The 19,834-nt window shown below is 33.8% G+C and overlaps 1 pseudogene; it reads left to right on the forward strand.

Moving 5' to 3' along the window:
* The first annotated feature begins 426 nt into the window (after nucleotides 1-426).
* LOC131658729 (cellulose synthase-like protein E1) lies at nucleotides 427-19,631 on the forward strand (annotated as a pseudogene).
* The last annotated feature ends 203 nt before the right edge of the window (nucleotides 19,632-19,834 follow it).

Below are 19,834 nucleotides of genomic sequence, written 5' to 3' on the forward strand. Positions count from 1 at the left end.
GTGGAGCATCCCTTTTGCTCCCTTAATTCCATTGCTTATTGAAAAAAAAATGTTGTCATTTTGAGATTGAGGATAACGGCTTAACTTGGTAAGGATTAGCTCATAAGTCGATATGTTAGTTAGTGCCGGGTGTCATGCTCTGATAGATGTAACACTGGGGAACGCAATGTTTTGAGTTGATGATGATAATTCTATTTTTAGTTAATTTATTTTGAGGAATATGCGTCGATGATGTGATGCTAATTTGATGAATTATTTCCGCTGTGTGAACATGAGATTTTGAATTATGAGTTATGTTAAAATGTTTCTTGGTGAATGCATGACATATGACGGATATTGTGTTTATTTTATTATCAATTATGGCACCCTTGTTTGCATATACTCTGATTTAATTATTAATTGCCGCGGGGTTTAGAATGGTGTTATATGTATCTATAAGATGATCGTGGATCAGATGTTATGTTACATTCTATGCTATGTTAGAGGCTGCTGAGTTTGCGAAACATTGGTTACCATTTTGCAAGAAATCCATTATTGACTCTAATTTTGAAAATGACTTGGCGGCTATCAAGGTATGTCGACTAATCCATTATCTTAATCTTGATTTATTTGTTATCAATTTGAATTACTATGGGAATGAAAAGTCTTAGAAGAATATACTAAACGATAAAGATATATTGTTTTTATATTATACGTGATTTCTTAATTTTGATTCTTTTGGATGATGACAAAGAAAGTACACAGTAAGATGTTTCAAAATGGAACTGTATTGTCACTGTCAAGGGACAAGGATGAAAGCATCTGAGAGTGAGTTTGAGCTATTAATTATGATTAAAACTGAATTAAAAATGTGTCAAAAAAATAAAACTGAATTAAAAACACATTGATTTATGTTTATTTAAATTTATATAAAATTTAATTTAATTATTACATAAGTTTTATAAGAAAAACTTATCATTTTTAATTTTAAAGATAAAATTAATTTTATATATATATATATATATATATATATATATATATATATATATATATATATATATATATATATATTCTTTTATAATTAATATGTCAATTAATTATTTTTTTAGTGTATGTTTGATTTTGAAGGGAGTGAAATTGATTTTGATTAAAAGTCAGTTAGATATAAAATGATATATAATTGAATATATTTATGTAAAAATATGTTGAACTATAAATTTTAATATAAAAATCATGTTTTATGTCAAAATCCATTAGTTATAACTTTTAGAATCATTTTTGAAAACAAAATAAGTTTTACTTAAAAAAATCAAACACTTAAATTATTTCATAATTAATTCTACACATCTAAATTTTTTTTCTTTTGCAAAAGTTAAACCACAAAATTGAATTAATAAAAGTTAATAAAATTAGTCAAGCTAAACTACTTTTTTATATATAAAAAATTGAATTTATAAAGTTAATGTATTTAGTCTTCAACTTTTTAAATATACCAACTTTCAGTTTTAATTATTCTAAAACTTTTCTTCAAACTTTCTTCTAGAGATTTGTCTTATTAATTCTAGTCTTTATTTTTCTTGCAAAAATATACATGTTCTAAATGGTTTTTTTTTATATTTAGTTTAATATTTTAATTTAAAATATAAATTACAAATAAATTAATAAAATTTTAAAATAAAATAGGTAAATTATAAATAAATAATCATTTAAAATATACATAAAGAACTTTACAAAAGTATTATATATTTTAGCTTACTTAAAAAATTGATTCTCTTTATTTTAAATTCAGATAATTAATTTACTTTATTTTTTACATACTTTTTTATTTTTAATTATGTAACATTTTTATTATTGGCTTATCTCATTTTAAGAAAATGTTAATGTATCACACTTGACAAGTGAGATATTATTGAAAAAAAATAGATAAAACATCTATTTGAAATTTAAAATAAAACGAATACTAGTTATGTGAATATAGAATAAAATATGAAAACCAAATTTTAGTAAATGAGTAGGTGAATAGGCAGGCTACTTCTTTTGACCAAAAAGTAATAATTACTATTTTAGAAAAAGTATTATAAAATGGCATGCAATTATTGAAAAATGAACTTGCCATGGTACCAGTTGCCAGTAGACCCACTGGTTTACAATCTAAAGTATCTAATCGACATTATATTCAAATTATATTAAATATTTTAAAAATGCAGTAGACTAATGTATTATTTGTTGTGAAAAATGATGCCAGAATAACAAATATAATCGATTTATTATTGGCAAAAAACACACAATGATAAAAGAAGAAGGAAAGCAAGAAGAACACAATGAATTGATTAAAACTATTATTCTTTACTTTCTCTTTGAAACAGTATTATAAGTGTTGCAGAATAACAAATAACATCTGTCAACCTATTAAAGATTTGCACTATGCAATGATGAGAGATTAGTATGTCATTTGTAAGAAAACTAACACACTAACCTAATGAACTATTTCACACAGACCCATTAAACAAGCTAACCTATAGAACAATCGAACTTAAACAACTTAGACTACATCATGATAACAGACTTCGACGACATTCTATGAACCTGTCGAATTGTCGAACCAAGAAACTACCCTTTGACCATACTAGAGTTCGATCCAATATCTTATAAATCTTCACCTTGGAACAAACTCTATAACATTAAAGAACAAACTAGCTTTCTTCAAGCAGCTTTATCAACTGCGTACAGCATAAAAGTTGCAACTTCGTAATCTCTTGGTATTCATATAAGCAACATTGTGATCTGTCGAAACCTTCAGCACTTGGATTTCTCCATGCTTGATTACCCATCTGACGAAATACAGTCTCACATCGACGTGTTTGGTTCGCTCATGATAGGCTGAATTCTTTGACAAGCGTATAGCACTTTGACTATCATCCTCAATAGTGATAACTCGACCTTGAAGTTTTAGCTCCTTAGCAAAACCTTAATTCTATAATGCTTCTTTCATAGTTTCAGTGAGGGAAATATATTTCGCTTCAGTGGTTGATAAGACAACAACCTTCTAAAGTGTCGTTTTCCAACGGACTATCGTGCCAAACATAGTGAACACATATCCAGAAATAGATTTCATGGAATCCATACAACCTGCATAATCAGAGTCAACATATCCTTTGATTTCTGCTTTTTTGTCATCACCACAGGCTCCACCATAAATCAGGAATCTGTTTAGAGACCCATTTATGCGCCTTAGAATCCACTTTAATGCCTGCCAGTATGCCTTTTTCAGGATTGGCTATATACCTGCTTACAAGGGTCACTCTGTACGCTATGTCGGGTATAGTAAAAACTATAACATACATCAAAGAACCTATCATGTTAGCATATGAGATGCTATTCATATATGCTCTTTCGACTTCAGTACTAGAACTTTGAGTCATACTCATCTTGAAGCAAGGATTACTCGGTGTTACAACAGGCTTTGAGTTTGACATACCAAATTTATCGAGAATCTTCTGCAAGTATGTCTCTTGAGATAAGCATAATCTCGACTACTTTTTATCTCTCTAGATGTCAATCTCAAGAATCATAGATGAAACTCCTAGATCCTTCGTGTCAAACTCCTTATTGAGTTCAACATTCACTTTCATTACATCCTCGACATTGTTGCTTGCTATGAGAATATCATCCATATAAAGCAACAAAATAACAATTGAATTTCCAAATTGAAATTTGAAGTAAACATAGTGGTCAAATTGGCTCCCAGTGAAACCTATATGTGCCATGAAATTGTCGAATCTCTAATTCCATTGTCGAGGAGATTATTTCACTCCATAGATCGCACACATAATCTTCCTTTCCATTTTATGCACACCCTCCAAGTTGCCTTATCATGATTGTTTCATCTAGATCACCATACAAAAAAGCAGTCTTCACATCCATCTGTTTAAGTTCTAGGTCAAAATTTGCCATCATGGCTAACAATGTTCTAATGGATCTATCATTCACAACAGGTGAGAACACATCATTGAAGTTAGTTCCTTCTTTTTGAGGGAACCCCATAGCAACCAATCTTGTTCTAATGGATATACGAGTTTTAGAAATATGTTTTGATTTCTGGCTGTTGATGTTTTATGTTGGTTGTTGGGATCAAGCCTTAGTAGGATTAACTTGAGAAGAATTATAATTATTATTAGTGAAGAAATTGGTTTAAATTCATTAGAATATTATACCGTTAGAATTGATTAATTTAATTAGTAGAAATTATAGTGATGATTCTTAGTGATGAGATATGTAGTTAATGGATTAAGTTGTATAAAGATGGAATTAATGTGAAGAAGAAATAGCAGTAGTAATAACGATGATATATGTAGCAGGCTGAGTTAGTAGCATAATTGGAATTAATAATAGAATTAACGAATAGTAGAATTGAAATTAGAATTATAAGAGTTGTTGGTAGTAGATTAATTAATAAATTGAAGAATTAGTACCTAGATGTTTAGGGGCTGTTTTGTAATGATTAAGTTGATGCAATTGATGCATGTTTAAGTTGTTGTTTTCGTTGTTGTTGTTCTGCACTACAACGCGCAAGGCTTTTAAAAGTGCTTTTTTTGGCCTTTAACAGCGCTTTAAAGCGCTGCCAAAGCCAGCGCTGGCATAGGCTACGAAAGCGCTTTTAAAAGCGCTCTGGTAGGCCCCCCCTATAAGAGCGCTTTTCTGGAAAAAGCGCTCTTGTAGGCCCCCCTTTAAGAGCGCTTTTCAGGAAAAAGCGCTCTGGTAGGCCCCCCTTTAAGTGCGCTTTTTCCAGAAAAGCGCTGTGATAGGCCCCCCTGTGAGAGTAAAAAATAAAAAAAAAAACGCAACATACTAAAGCGCTTTTGTAAAAGCGCTCTTATAGGGTGGGCTTTAAGAGCGCTTTTTACAGAAAAAGCGCTCTGATAGCCCCCCCTATAAGAGCGCTTTTACAAAAGCGCTTTAGTATGTTGCTTTTTTTTTTCTTTTTTATTAATCTTTGGCAGCGCTTTTAAAAAGAAGCGCTTTAGTATGTGGGCCTTTAAGAGCGCTTTTTAAAAAGCGCTTTAGTAGCTAAATGAGGTATTTTAATGTGCAGCCTGTAATTTAATCCTCCCAGTCGACCTGTAATATTTTCGACCTGTAATATGTTTTCAGCCTGTAATATTTTCGACCTGTAATTTATTTTCGACGATATTATTTCAGCCATCAGTAAGACAATATATATATATACTAATATAATACCATTATAATATCCAAAATTATATATATACATCATTACAACATCAATAATATTATAGTACTTCAATTCGACACAAATCCTACATGAAAAAGCGCTTAATATAAAAATGACACAAATCCTCTTTTATTTCTTCCAACTTAAGTTTCGGGTATCCAGCGGTACGGAATTCGTCAAGGTACTACAAAACAAAAACAAAATATGAATGATACATTTAGTTAAATGTAATAAATTATATGAAATTATCTTAAGTTATAAATTCATACCGTGAGCGGAATCTCTAATTGATTTGCCTGAAGGATTTCTTTCATAAACCTCAATACAAAGTATCCGCAATCGTAACTGTTTTTCTGTTGCGGACACTACATAGAAAAACAAATAAGATTCTATAGTTGTGCATTGTTTTATCAAGTAGCATAAATATATTATAAGCAACATTGTGAAAAATAATGTACCTGCACTTGGATCCAAGTAATGTTGCTAGATTTAGTTCGGGATACCTGTGCGTCCCGTTGACTTCGGAACACTTGTATTGATCTAATTAACAAATATATAAAAGCATATGTTTAGATCAATCCCACAAATAAGTAAATATATATATAAATATACACGAATATATATTTAGAACGATCCCACTTACAAATCAACGATGTCCTTCATGGCCGGATAATTGGTCCATTCACCATTTACCGAATTCAGATAATACACGACTTCCCTTATAGGGTTGATAGCAAGCAGCAACCAGTGTGCTCTATAAATAAAAACAATAGGTTATATGAAAATTTTGCTATACACAAAAGAAACAGAGATTAGATGAACAAAGAATGAGAAACTAACCCTACTGGTCGGGTATTATACGCCCAAAGATGCAGACATTCTGTATTGCCGGTGGACATGAATCTATCGACTAATCGCTGTCTAACTGATTCCCGTTCCGAAGTAATTGCCATTCCGCTGCAGTGGGCGGAAGACACGAAACGGAATCTGTTAGACAACGGAGTCCCGCGCAACACTCTGTCATACAACAACCTTAAATAAAAACATAATAAACATTAGATTATTTTCATTGAAATGTGTAAATAAATTATATTGTGGGACTAATTAAATAATATATCGGATAAGGGAATATTACCGGATGTATGAGTGCATGTTATTGACGCCTAGTTGATCATGCTTAAAAATCTCCTCCAAGTCATCAAGTGTAATAAGTGACTTGAATTCAATACCGAAGACACTCTCATCCATAACGATTTCACGTAAAGCACCATCCTTCAAATCGGACATATCAACCATTTTTGCGAGCGTCGACCGGTACCGAGGCACAAAAGCACCGCCTTTTTTTCCCGCTGGCTTCGGAGGACCAGTGGGTGGTACGGTACGAACTTGCTGCGTCACTTGTTGTGACTCTCGAGCGGATGCCTAAAAATCATATAAGTTAGGTAAAATATAAAATCATGCAGATTTAGATTCAGATTAATTATTAACACTTTAAATGTACCTCTTTTAGTGATGCAACGGACTCCTCCTCCTGTAAAATCCCTTTACCCTTAACTGTGGGTTTTATAGGAGCAGTCTAAAATTAAAATGTAAAAAATAATTAATAAACGGTTTAGAATTGACATTCGAAAACTAAATGATTCATAATCGTTTTCAATATACCTCATCACTAATGGTAATGAGCTCCGAGGGCCATGCAACAAATGATCCTATTGCATCTCGCAGCAATGTCGTCTCTGAGACCATGTCAGGTACCGGTAGCATCGCATCATGATCTACTACAACATCCACCGATACTTTCAGGTGTCCATCCGGGAGCGGTCTATGGTGAAGTAAATCTCCCAAAGTGTTGTGCACTTTTCCCTTGCCAACTAGTCGATAACTCGGTTCCGATAAGTATAGTTGGCAAGATGAAATGCCCTAAACCAATAGTAAATATAAAGTCATTATCATTAATAAAATAGAACAATTTAAAAGGAAAAAAAATTATAATTACCTCGGGAAATTTCCTTTGATAGTTGATACTAGCCTTATCACTAGTTTCTTTCACCGATGAAGTGTTGCACTTTTCTCTCATATACGCCTCTTTATCTCTTTGCAATTCAGAGACTTGTGCTTGCAATTCCGCCAACTTTTGCAACACTTCTTCATTTGAAGGATTTCTTCTCCTAGGACTCTTGTAAAAAGAGGTTGGAGTCACACCATGACCCTTACCCCTCACCCGACCGGGATACTCAGGAGCATCTAGTGCTCTACTAAGTACGCTCCCCTCACCGGTGGATGCCGATTGCGACAAGGTCTCCTGTAAATCATTTATACTTACACATTCAGTAAAAACTCTCTGAACTTCGGGATCGACAGCATGATCCTTGCCCACACGAGCTTCCCTCCACAACACATGTTCAGGAAGTGAGGTTTCCTCACTTTTAGTCTCCTCTAACTATGCATTGACACAAATGATAAAATCGTCAAATAAAACACATTTAGACAATTAATTAAAACGCATTTCTATTTACTTACAATTTTATCCTCCAAGCGTGCATATCCCAAACGCCCTTTTTTGTATGGATATGCGGGTTTGGATGCTCTCGCACTATTCTTGGCACTCCTTTTCCGAAAATCTTCATCTCTTTGCTCTACAAACTTAGCCCAATCTTCTTCACCAATGAAGATCTCATACTTTTTTGGCCGTCCCGGTGCCTCTTCAAGAAAGTTTCCATCTTTATCCTTAAGATAAGTGTTTGTCAAAAAAGCTTTCCACCCTCTATATCTTTTGCCGGCCAAACCAAGTATGTAGCGTCTACGATCATCTGGTATCTCAAAAGTCCTCTGCAAAAAAACATACTCATAGTGTGTTAGTATAAGTAATTTAAACAATTTATCGTCAAGATAATAACAACAATTAACCATATATGATATATACCTGAAGCTCGTCCCAAATCGCTTTTTTTTTCGCATCCAAGTCTTCGCTTTTCAGATTCCATTTAGCTACGGAGACCGGAATATGCATACGAACAAGTGTACCAATATAACTTGTCAACTTTGCAGAATTAGGACCAATTGCTTGTTTATCAGAATTCCATTCCAATCGGTATACTAATCCTTGGTCTCTATGTCGAACGATTCCCTTCATGATAGTGATGCCTCGTGCAACTTCTTTTGCTTCAGTATCAGGTGGAGCATTTGTATCCGTGGCATCTCTTTCTTGAGCATCTCTTTCTTGTGAGTTTTCAGGTGGAGCATCTCTATCCGGAGCCATTTAACCTGTATCAAACAAACTAAAGCACATTAGTACACTATTAATAAGCTAACAATCTATACAAGTAAAATGGAAGTCAAACCATGCATGTACAAGTAAATCGGAAACGAAATCGGTACAAATCAAAATAAGCGTCAAAAAATAAAGTTGTCGGAATTGAACGAAATTTACATGGCTATGGTAAAACGTCCCCACGGACTCAAAAATAAAGTCGGTTTTCCGAAATTCAGACCCTAAGCCCGACTTTTGATTACGGGCAGAAGCAAAACCGATAAAAAAACAGTCCCGAAATGAACATATAAGTGCATGAGCAGCTCCGGAATCGTCAAAATAGTATAGTTACATGTAAAGAAGTCGACAAACGGATACATGGTTCAAAAGTTATGTACAAAACGAGAATATGCACCAAAATTGAATAAGTACTATACTATTGATTAAAACAATCGGTACAAATTGAATAAAACAAATTAGTCGGAATATGTATACTATTACCTTTATCACTAACGTCTCTTTCTTTTCTTGGTAGGATTGTGTTCTACGCGTCTCTTAACAACGCGGACGGTTGGATTGATCCAAATACCCTCATTATGATCATTTCTAGTACAAGATTCATTCTCATTTTGATCGTTTCTTGTACAAGATTCAATGCCAACACCAATATCACCTTGATCTTCAATGTTTTCATCTACTATTTTGTTAGATAAAAGCACTATAGACCATTTCGTACTTGTCGGATCATTGACATAGAACACTTGTTTAGCTTGAGAGGCTAAAATGAAAGGCTCATCTTTGTACCCTACCCTATTGAGATCCACTTGCAAAAATTCTGACTTATCCATTCGTATGCCACTATTATTTTCAACCCACTTGCAACCAAATACAGGAATCTGAAACTTCGTGTAATCAAACACCAAAATGCGCTCGATAACCCCAAAATATGACAAATTTGCAAATTTCGGATTTAAGTCATTCGCACTTGATATGTGCATTGCTTCAGCTACCAAGGTAACACCACTATTTTGCATAGTACTTTTATCATCCTGTTCTTTGGTATAAAATGTGTATCCATTAATAGCGTATGCGCTATAAGAAAGCACAATTACAGTTGGACCATAGGCTAAACATCTCAACCTTTCTGTTACTGAAGCAGGATCTGAACGATACTTTGAATAAATATGATCCCTAAACCACGGTATGAAACTTCGATTGTGCTCTCGTACTATCCAGTTCTCATTTCTATTTGGATTTAAATCTCGGAGAACAACCTTGTGCATTTCAACATACGGCTCAACCTCAATCTCATTGTGCAGAACATACAAGTGCGCTTGATCCCGTTCGACCATTGATACTGTCACAACTTTATTTCCAATTAGCCTTTTTCCTTCTTTTTTTCCGACAATATGAGATTTGGGGAGTCCAATTGATTGAACATTTGACAGATATTCAGTACAAAACTCAACCGCTTCTTCAACAACGTATCGTTCGGCAATACAACCCTCCGGTCGACTTCTGTTTTTCACGTACCCTTTTAATATTTTCATATAACGTTCAGCAGGGTACATCCATCTCATATAAGCTGGTCTGCACAATTGTGTCTCTTTCACAAGATGAACGACTAGATGAACCATTATGTCAAAAAACGAGGGAGGAAAATACATTTCGAGATCACATAAAGTAACAACTATCTCTTTTTGCAATGTTGGTAAGATCGCGGGATCGACCACCTTACTGCAAATTGACCTGAAGAAGAAACACAGCTTAGTTATTGCGCTTCTTACTTTTTCTGGCAGAATAGAACGTATACCTATTGGTAAAAAATGTTCCATTATAACATGACAATCATGCGTCTTCAAACTCTTTAACTTGAGGTCTTTCATGGACACAAGTCTTCTAATATCTGAAGAGTAGCCTTCTGGAACTTTAACTTCACTGAGGAACTTACACAATGTTTTCTTCTCCTTTCTAGATAGAGTGTAAACAGCAGGTGGCAGATATGTTCGTCTTCCTTTCGTCACGGGTCTCAATTCAGTTCTCATCCTCATGTTTACCATGTCATTCCTTATGTTAACGCCATCCTTAGACTTTCCTGGTATATTGAGTAACGTACCTATAACGCTGTCAAATACATTTTTTTCAATATGCATAACATCCAGGAAATGTCTTACGTACAACGACTTCCAATATGGAAGTTCAAAAAAAATGGACTTCTTCTTCCACCCACCCTTGACAAGTGAATGTGCAAAAGGCTTGCCAAACTGAGTGCTCACATCTTTCACCTTTTCAAAAATTTGATCACCTGACAAAAAAGGCGGGGCTGTACCATGTTCGGCCTTTCCGTTGAATGCTTTTCTCCACCCACGGTAGTGATGATTAGAATTTAAGAATCTACGATGACCGAGAAAGACATTCTTCTGACAAAGATCCAATCGTGTCGTATCGGTTTCATCTTCACAAACGGGACACGCCTTTTGACCTTTATTGCTGTACCCGGATAGATTTCCGTATGCTGGAAAATCATTAATTGTTCCAAACAACATCGCCCTCAAGTTGAAACTTTCCTTCCTATACCCATCGTAAACCTCCACACCGTTGTCCCACAAAAACTTTAAATCTTCGATTAACGGTGCCAAGTATACGTCTATGTCATTCCCTGGTTGTTTAGGCCCAGAAATTAGCATTGATAACATCATGTACTTACGCTTCATACATAGCCACGGAGGTAGGTTATAGATCATAAGAATCACAGGCCATGTGCTATGCGAGATACTTTGAATACCATGCGGGTTCATTCCATCAGTAGACAATGACAACCGAAGGTTTCTTTCTTCTTTTCCAAATTCAGGATAATCAGTATCAACTTTCATCCATTGTGGTGAGTCTGCCGGATGTCGCAACTTTCCATCAATAATTCTTTCATCTGCATGCCAAGTCAAGTGTCTTGAATCGGTCTCACTACGATACATGCGTCTAAATCTCGGAATTATAGGAAAATACCATAAGACTTTAGCAGGAGACAACTTTTTCTTATATCGAGGGGCACCACATTTAGGACACTCATTCAACGCTGCATACTCGTTTCGAAACAAAACGCAATCGTTTGGACATGCATGTATCTTATCATAGCTCATGCCAATAGAGGACAACATCTTTTTGGCTTCATACGTTCGATTGGGAAGAACATTATCCTCTGGTAGCATATCTTTCATAAGGGCTAATAACTCTGTGAAACTTTTATCCGACCATCCATTGTCCGCCTTTAAGTTGTACAACTTTAACACCGCAGACAATCTTGTGAATTTTGAACAACCATCATACAACGGTTTCTCTGCATCGCTTACCAACCTCTCAAACATTTTGGGACAATCCGCAAGATCCTCTTCAAGCGCTTCTGCAATCTCTTCGACTCGATCGCAATCGTATGTGTCTGTGCAATCGTCGTTTGAAGCATACTTCCTATTACAACTCGACCCAGCATTCCCGTTACTTTTCTCACCATGCATTGTCCAACATGTATAACTTCTATCAATTCCAAACCGTAGTAAATGGGATCCCAACTGTTTCCCGTCAACCTTATCCACATAACAGCAACCCAAGCAAGGACACGGCATTCGAAGCGGGTCTTCGGAGTGCTTAACCGCAAACTCAACGAATTCCCATACCCCTTTCTCGTACTCTTTCGACAATCGGTTTGATCTCATCCATGTCTTATCCATGACTTAATTAAGCTAAACAAATGCTTCTTGGTTTCTCTATCAGGTACTAAGGAATTCTGTCAAGATAATAAATAGCTATCATCATAATAGAATACCTAATCAGAATACCTGATTTCTTAAAGAAGACATTACCTTATTTCAAGGTAATATAAGTCCACAAACCAAAAAATTGGTTGAGAGACACTAAATTGATATTAAAATTTAAAAAGAAGAAAATAACAAACTATAACAAACTATAAATTTAAAAAGTGAAATTTCTTTTTATATTAAAAGTCAAACATTTTTTATGAAAGCAAATTTGAACTAAAAAATAGAGAAACACATGTTCCTTATATTATAAATAAAAATAGAGAAACACATGTAACCAAAAAAAAAAAATAGAGAAACACATGTATACATATTTTTTATTAAAATGAACTAAAGTGCATGCAATAAAATTATTCATTTTTAAAGAAAACAAAAAGTGTCAAGTTTTAACATTTTAAAAGGATGAATTCAAGTATTTTTGGAAAATAAGAGGGTGTTATTTCTCTTAAGAAGCAAAAAGTTTAAAATGCAACTCTTAATTTCTATTACTATAGCAACCGTTTGTTATAGCTTTTGTTTTTTTTATAAATTTCTTTGTATCATTAAAAGTGGTTTTTTTAATGATACAACAACCATATTTCCATCTTCTAATTTTACTCCAATTCAACAAACCACAACAACCAACAAACAAAAAGCTACGCCAATATTATGGCATAAGAATGACCCCTAATTATTTCCTAATTTTGATCTATCACCATTCATGGAACAAGTTATACACATGTTTTAACTATCAAAACACCATATTTCCATCTTCTAATTTTACTCCAATTCATCATTGAATCTTAGTTTTATGTCACAACTCAAACCACCTAAACTCTCATAAAACTAATAAGGAAGATTCAAAACTCATAATCATACATGTAAGATTTACTAAATCATAATTCTACCATGATTATCCAAACAACAACACAAAACATGATCATCCAATTTCATCAATTCACCATAACTATGAAACTCCCCAGAATTTCAGAATTTCCTCAATCTTTCCACCAAAACTCAGTGTTGTTCCAAATGTCAGTGTTGTTCTAAATGTCAGTTCTAAAGATTCTAAATGTTCCATATAAAATTCCAAACAAATTCTCATAAGCATATTCAAAAACATATAGCAGTATGAATAAGAACATATAGCAACCCACATACAGCATATTCAAAAACTTAGAAATTACCTAAAGGGATGCAGGGAGAACAGAGAACGGAGGGAGAACGGAGAACGGACGGAGGCGGAAACGGCGAACGGAGGCGGAGGCGGAAACGGCGGCGGAGACGGAGGACGGAGGAACTGAAATTGATTTAGGGAAGAATCTGAGATTTAGGGATTCTGGGTGTTTGTTCGCGAGGAGAAGAAGAGAAAGATACTGAGAAGCGCTTCTGAAATTAATTGGGGCAAGTTTAATTTGTTTTATTTTAAAACACCTACGAGGGCGCTTCTGAAAAGCGCTTTAGAAGGGCCACCTATGCCAGCGCTTTCTCTTAAAAAGCGCTTTTGTAACCCCCCCTTTAAGAGCGCTTTCAAAAGCGCTTTCATATCCCCCACTATAAGACCCCTATAAGAGCGCTTTTGAAAAGCGCTGTCATACCCCCCCCTTTAAGAGCGCTTTTAGAAAGCGCTTTCATAGCCCCCCCTATAAGAGCGCTTTTGAAAAGCGCTTTCATTACCCCCCCCCCCCCTTTAAGAGCGCTTTTTTAGCGTGTTTCTTTATTTTGTTTTTAGTGCAACCTATAACAGCGCTTTTTACTAGAGGCGCTTTAGTAGGTGTGCTGCTAAAACTTAAATTTGGCGTAGTGTCTGGTTGTTATTGTTGATACGCTGATTAAGTTGCAGATCTTATGACCAATGTTGTTTAAGTTATTGATGATGCGTTGATTAAGTTGCAGGTCTTATGACCAAGGTTGATTAAGTTGTTTGCGGTTGTTGCATTGTTGTGTTGTGATGTTGTAGTTGTTGTTATTGTTGCATGCATACATTTGCATATTACGTTGGCTTGGATTGGCAAAATGTTTAAGTTGGCCTTGACGACACCTGTTTAAGTTGAAATGCCTCGATAACCTGGAATATGTTTAAGTTGGGAGTTCTGCTCCAATGGTACCACATGCATTTGCACAGTTGAGTCGCATTTGAAGTTGTTGTTGTTATTACGTTGTTGTTGTTATTACGTTGTTGTTGTTGTATTAAGTTGTTGTTGTTATACTTGTTGCTGATAATTGTTATTATACTTGTTGTTGGTAAATAATTATTATAACCGTTGTTGCTATTTGTTATTATAACTGTTGTTTGAATAAGTATGAAGTGGTGAAATTGTATGATCTAATCTTAATATATTATTTATCATACGCTGGTTTATATTGTTGGATATCTCACCCTTCTACTGATATTTCCCCTACCATGGGAAATGGGCAGGAACTCAAGAATATATGTGGAAGTCAAAGTATTTTTATGAAGTCTTTAGTTACTGTTAGTTTGAGTTGGGTCTTGCTCTGATACGTAGCACTCGGGGGATGAACGATTGTCTTTTAATTGTTGTTATAACTATAAGTTGTTAACTTTTAAGTGGAATTTATGAAGTAATATGATGTTGGCGAAGTTGTTTTAGTTTAATAAAAATATTATGTGAAGTGAAGTTGAATAATTGATAGCTCAATTGGTAGCAGGAATTGCTATAAATACCTACTTAACCCCTAGGTACGTGGTTCGATTCCTGCGGGAGGCAAAAACAATATTTTCCTGGGAAACCGGTAAGCGGACCTAGGGGATTATTGATTAAGCTGGTGACATGCTTGGTTGGCCGACACGGTTGATGCGTGCAGCGGATATCGGGGTGTTACAGAGAGAACTAGTATATTTATATACTACTAAGCTAACTTAGGTTACGAGCTAACTTAAACAATTGAGAAAAACAAACAGGCCCGATTCGATATGCTAACAAACCCAGCATTATCAACTACTGTATGTTGGACTTCAATCTCAGCATGACAGACTTTGAGAACATGCTTAAGCTCTGCCGAACCAAGAAACCTATCCCTTTCAAGATATTGGAGTTTGATCCAAATATCACATAATGGTTTTGTTATTAGAAAATCACATGCTTGTCTTTCTTGAATCATCAATATTGACAAGCCATTCTCAATGACATATCACGTGATTTGAACAATCTGCAGTCATCTATACTTCCAAATTCATCATTTGTTGTTTCCTTCACTAAGTCAGGTCTGAGTCATCTCACCCTGAGTCATGTGTGCTTTTTGGAACATGTTTTCTCTTATAATCATTTATGAAGTGTACAATTTTTTGTGTGGAAATTATAGAACTTAATGTTCTTCTTTTTAATTAGTTTTTTTCCCTTCCATCCTAAATGATCACTATTTTTCTTGAAGCGGATTCAGGTTGATCGGCTTTTTTGGTGTTATCTTGCCTCTTATTTGATTAGTGATATGTGTGATTCTATTGAAATACTCAAACTCCTTCTTATTGTTCTCCATCTACAACAACTCAAATTGTTTTCGCAATATTTAAAAACAAACTTTCTTGAGTTTGTCATCACTAACACAACTTTTCTCAATATGTCCCTCGTCTCCTTTGATGATGTAATATTCTCAAGTTTTTGAAAATTCAATATTTCAACACATTGATCGATGGAAGAACAATGCATTATTCTTCTTTAATTTTTATGTGTAGCAACCTGACAATTTGATACATCATTTGGAAGATGTTGCAAACCCGTTCGCACTATTTTCACCATATCTTAGAATCCAAAAATCACATTCATTTACTTTCTCCATCTATACCCCAATTCTAATTATTAAAAAACTTAAAGCTTTCCAATAAAATTGTTTTTAAGATTCTCCAAATATGATCACTAGATGATCAATGATACACCACAACATGAGTGTACAAACATTAACTAAATTCAAAACAACTTACCAATTAATTTAATTTTTTAATTGTATAAAAAATATTTTCACCAACTAATTTTTGATACACCATGGAGAATAATTGTTCCCTTTTTTTTTCCAATGATGTAGAAATTTTACATTGAAATGGAAATCCGAATTGAGAATGCAACAAAGTTGAAAAGAGTACCCAAAGAAGCACGTTTAAACCATAGAGGATTTTTTCAATGGAATTCATATTCATCTCAACGTGACTACGACACCATTCTTCAAGTAAATTACTTAATTCAATTCATTTACTTCACGAGTCTTTTCATTAATGTTGCACTCTAATAACTCTTATGATTGTTTATACAATATTTTTCTTTTATTTACTAGATACTACTTCATAAAAAGGACTCTAATAACTCAAAAGATGTAGATGGTTTCATTTTACCAACTTTGGTGTATTTAGCTCATGAGAAGAGGCCTCAATATCACCACAACTTCAAAGTTGGAGCAATGAATTTATATAATATATTGAATTATTGATGGGAATATATATGATTTTAATTTAATGTATGAGTGTTATTAATTATGTATACCCTATGAAACGCAGTTAAGGGTGTCTTCTATTATCAGCAACGGGAAATTTATTATGAATGTAGATTGTGACATGTACTCAAACAATTCAGAATCTATAAGAGATGCCCTTTGTTTTTTCACGGATGAAAAGAAAGGCCATGAAATTGCCTATGTGCAATCTCCACAGACCTTTGAGAATGTCACAAAGAATGATTTATATGGTAGTGCTCTTCTAGCGATTAGCGAGGTGAGTTGTTTCTTGTATCAGAAGTAACATATGTTAGAGATTTTAATTACACATAATGGACTAATAACTTAATTGCATCAAATTCCTGATAATTAAGTAGCATTATTGTGATATTGTAGTTGATGAATTGTATGTGCTTTATTTATAACTTTGTGTGTATAGGTGGAGTTCCATGGTGCAGATGGTTTTGGTGGCCCTTTTTATATAGGAACTGGCTGCTTTCATAAGAGAGAGTCTCTTTGTGGAATGAAGTTTGATGATGAATATAGGCATAACTGGAAGAGTGAAGGTGACTTATTCAAAGAAGAAAATTTGGAAGAAATAGAAGAAAAATCGAAAGGTCTTGCAAGCTGCTCATATGAGGAAAATACACAATGGGGAAAAGAGGTCCTTTATACATACTCTCTCTTTTTCATACTAAACTTGAATATTTACGAGGTTATAGAAAAAACTAACTACGGTTAAATCTTCTTTTTAAACTGAACCATGAATAATTTTAAATCATAAATCCTAAACTCTAACAATTTTGTTGTGATCCTTAATATTGTAGCAAATTGCAGCCTATGTGCCATATGTGACCGCAGTTAAATTGCAGTTGTAATTGTAGTTCGAAAAAAAAATTAAAACAATATTGTTGATTTATAAATACCAATAACTTTTTTACATTAACACATAAGTATAAATGATTGTTGATTTATAAATATCAATAACTTGATACCATTAACACATAAATATAAATAAATATTATTGCTTGAAATTAAATCCTAGACCAGTATGTTACATCTGTTTACAAATACAATTTAGAGCTATGATATAGTGATTGAATTGAGTAATGTTTAATTGAATTAAAAATGAGTTTGAAATAAGGTTGTCCAGTGGAGGATGTAATAACAGGTAGGGGTGGGAATAGGCTGAGCCGAGTTAGGCTTTGCCAAGCCTGAGCCTGGCCTGCTATAATATTCAAAGCCTAAGTCTGGCCTGTAGCCTATCATAGGCTTATTTTTTTGGCCTGGGCCTGGCCTTTTTGAAGGCCTGATTGGCCTATTAGCCTACTTAAAAGCCTATTTCATTTGAACATTGGTAAATAAGTCATTCAACTCGTCTTTATATAGACTAACAAATTAAAAGATCAATGAGATTAATTGTTTTTTTGCATTAGTTTATTTGATTTTACCTAGTAGCATCAATTTTGTGATATTATTTTTTTGAGAGAACTTATCGAAACAACTTATGACATTATTCATAAGATTGTTTTCATCTTATTTTCATAATTTCTTCAAGATAACTAAAATTTATTTTTATATTTTTAATTCAAAGTAAAAAAATATAATATAATAATAATAAAATTATTCATATGTATTTAAATAGGCCGACCTCTTAGGCTTAAAAGGCTTTTTATGTGGCCTGTGGCCTAGCCTTTTTAGCTAAATAGGCTTATAAAAAAGCCTAGGCCTTTTCTATTTATCTAAAAAGTCTGGCCTGGCCTAGACCTATGTAGGCTGGGCCATAGGCCCCTGTTAGTCGGTCTGGCCTATTCCCACCCCTAATAACAGGTTTGTCCATACAAAGTAAAGGATAAAAGTCAGTGTACTATAATCCATCTAGGAAGGCTTTCTTAGGTGTAGCTCCAACTTCATTACTTCAAGTACTTATTCAACATAAGACATGGTCTGAAGGGGACTTTCAAATTATGTTTTCTAAGTATAGTCCTGCATGGTATGCTTTTGGGAAAATAAGTTTTGGTCTCCAAATGTAATATTGTTCTTATTGTTTATGGCCTCTAAAATGTTTAGCTACTTTATATTACTCCATTATCCCTTCACTTTATCTCCTTAAAGGAATTCCCTTGTTTCCAAAGGTAACAAAATTATTCCCTTGTTGTAATATTTAATTTTGAGGTGTTTAATAGTATCAATCATAGATACGGATACACACACTGAAACTGACACATTGGCAATAATTTAAAAAAATAAATAAATTAAACATAATTACAAGTGTTAGTATTGTCTGACGCTAACACAAACACAGACACACTTATTTTATTTAGAGGTGTGAGTGCTACTAAGGTTTAATATGTGTTATTGGTTGGATTTTCAGGTGTCAAGTCCTTGGTTCATACCTTTTGCATATGTAATTATCGGAGAAACCATTTATAGTTTGTTGGAGTTTCTTTTTTATGGAGGGACATTTAAAGGTTGGTGGAATGAACTAATGATATGGTTGTACAAGAGGACAACCTCTTATCTATATGCATTTAGTGACACCGTCTTAAAGCTTTTTGGTTTTTCAAACTCAGTCTTTATAATCACAAATAAGGTTTAAGAAGAAGAAGTTTCCAAGCGGCACGATAATGAAATTATGGAGTTTGAAACATCTTCATCAATGTTTACTATATTAGCAACACTAGCATTGTTCAATTTATTTTGTCTTCTTAATGTTTTGAAGAATGCAATCCTAAGGGGTGGTGGCTCTAGAAAATATGAGAAAATTGGATTGCAAGTTATTTTGTGTGGCTTTTTGGTTCTTATTAATGTGCCTTTATACCAAGGCATTTTCTTAAGGAAGGATAGTGCCAAATTGCCAAATTCTCTTGGCATGAAATCAACATTACTGGCTCTAAGTTTAGTTCTTTCCTTTAGCTATGTATAACAACAACAAAAAGATTTATACTTGATTTTATTTTTCAATTGGAAGTGTATTCAACACATTATTTTGTTGTTTATTTTATCTTTAATTCAAATTGTCAAACATAATGCATGTAATGATTTTTTTTTTATTTTTTATAAATAGTTATTATTGTTGCTGCTTATTCCGATACGTTGTTATAATTAATTTCTTATATTTTTGAAATTAGTTATAACCTTATG

Source organism: Vicia villosa, linkage group LG3, assembly GCF_029867415.1.
Source record: "Vicia villosa cultivar HV-30 ecotype Madison, WI linkage group LG3, Vvil1.0, whole genome shotgun sequence".
NCBI classification, from domain to species: Eukaryota; Viridiplantae; Streptophyta; class Magnoliopsida; order Fabales; family Fabaceae; genus Vicia; species Vicia villosa.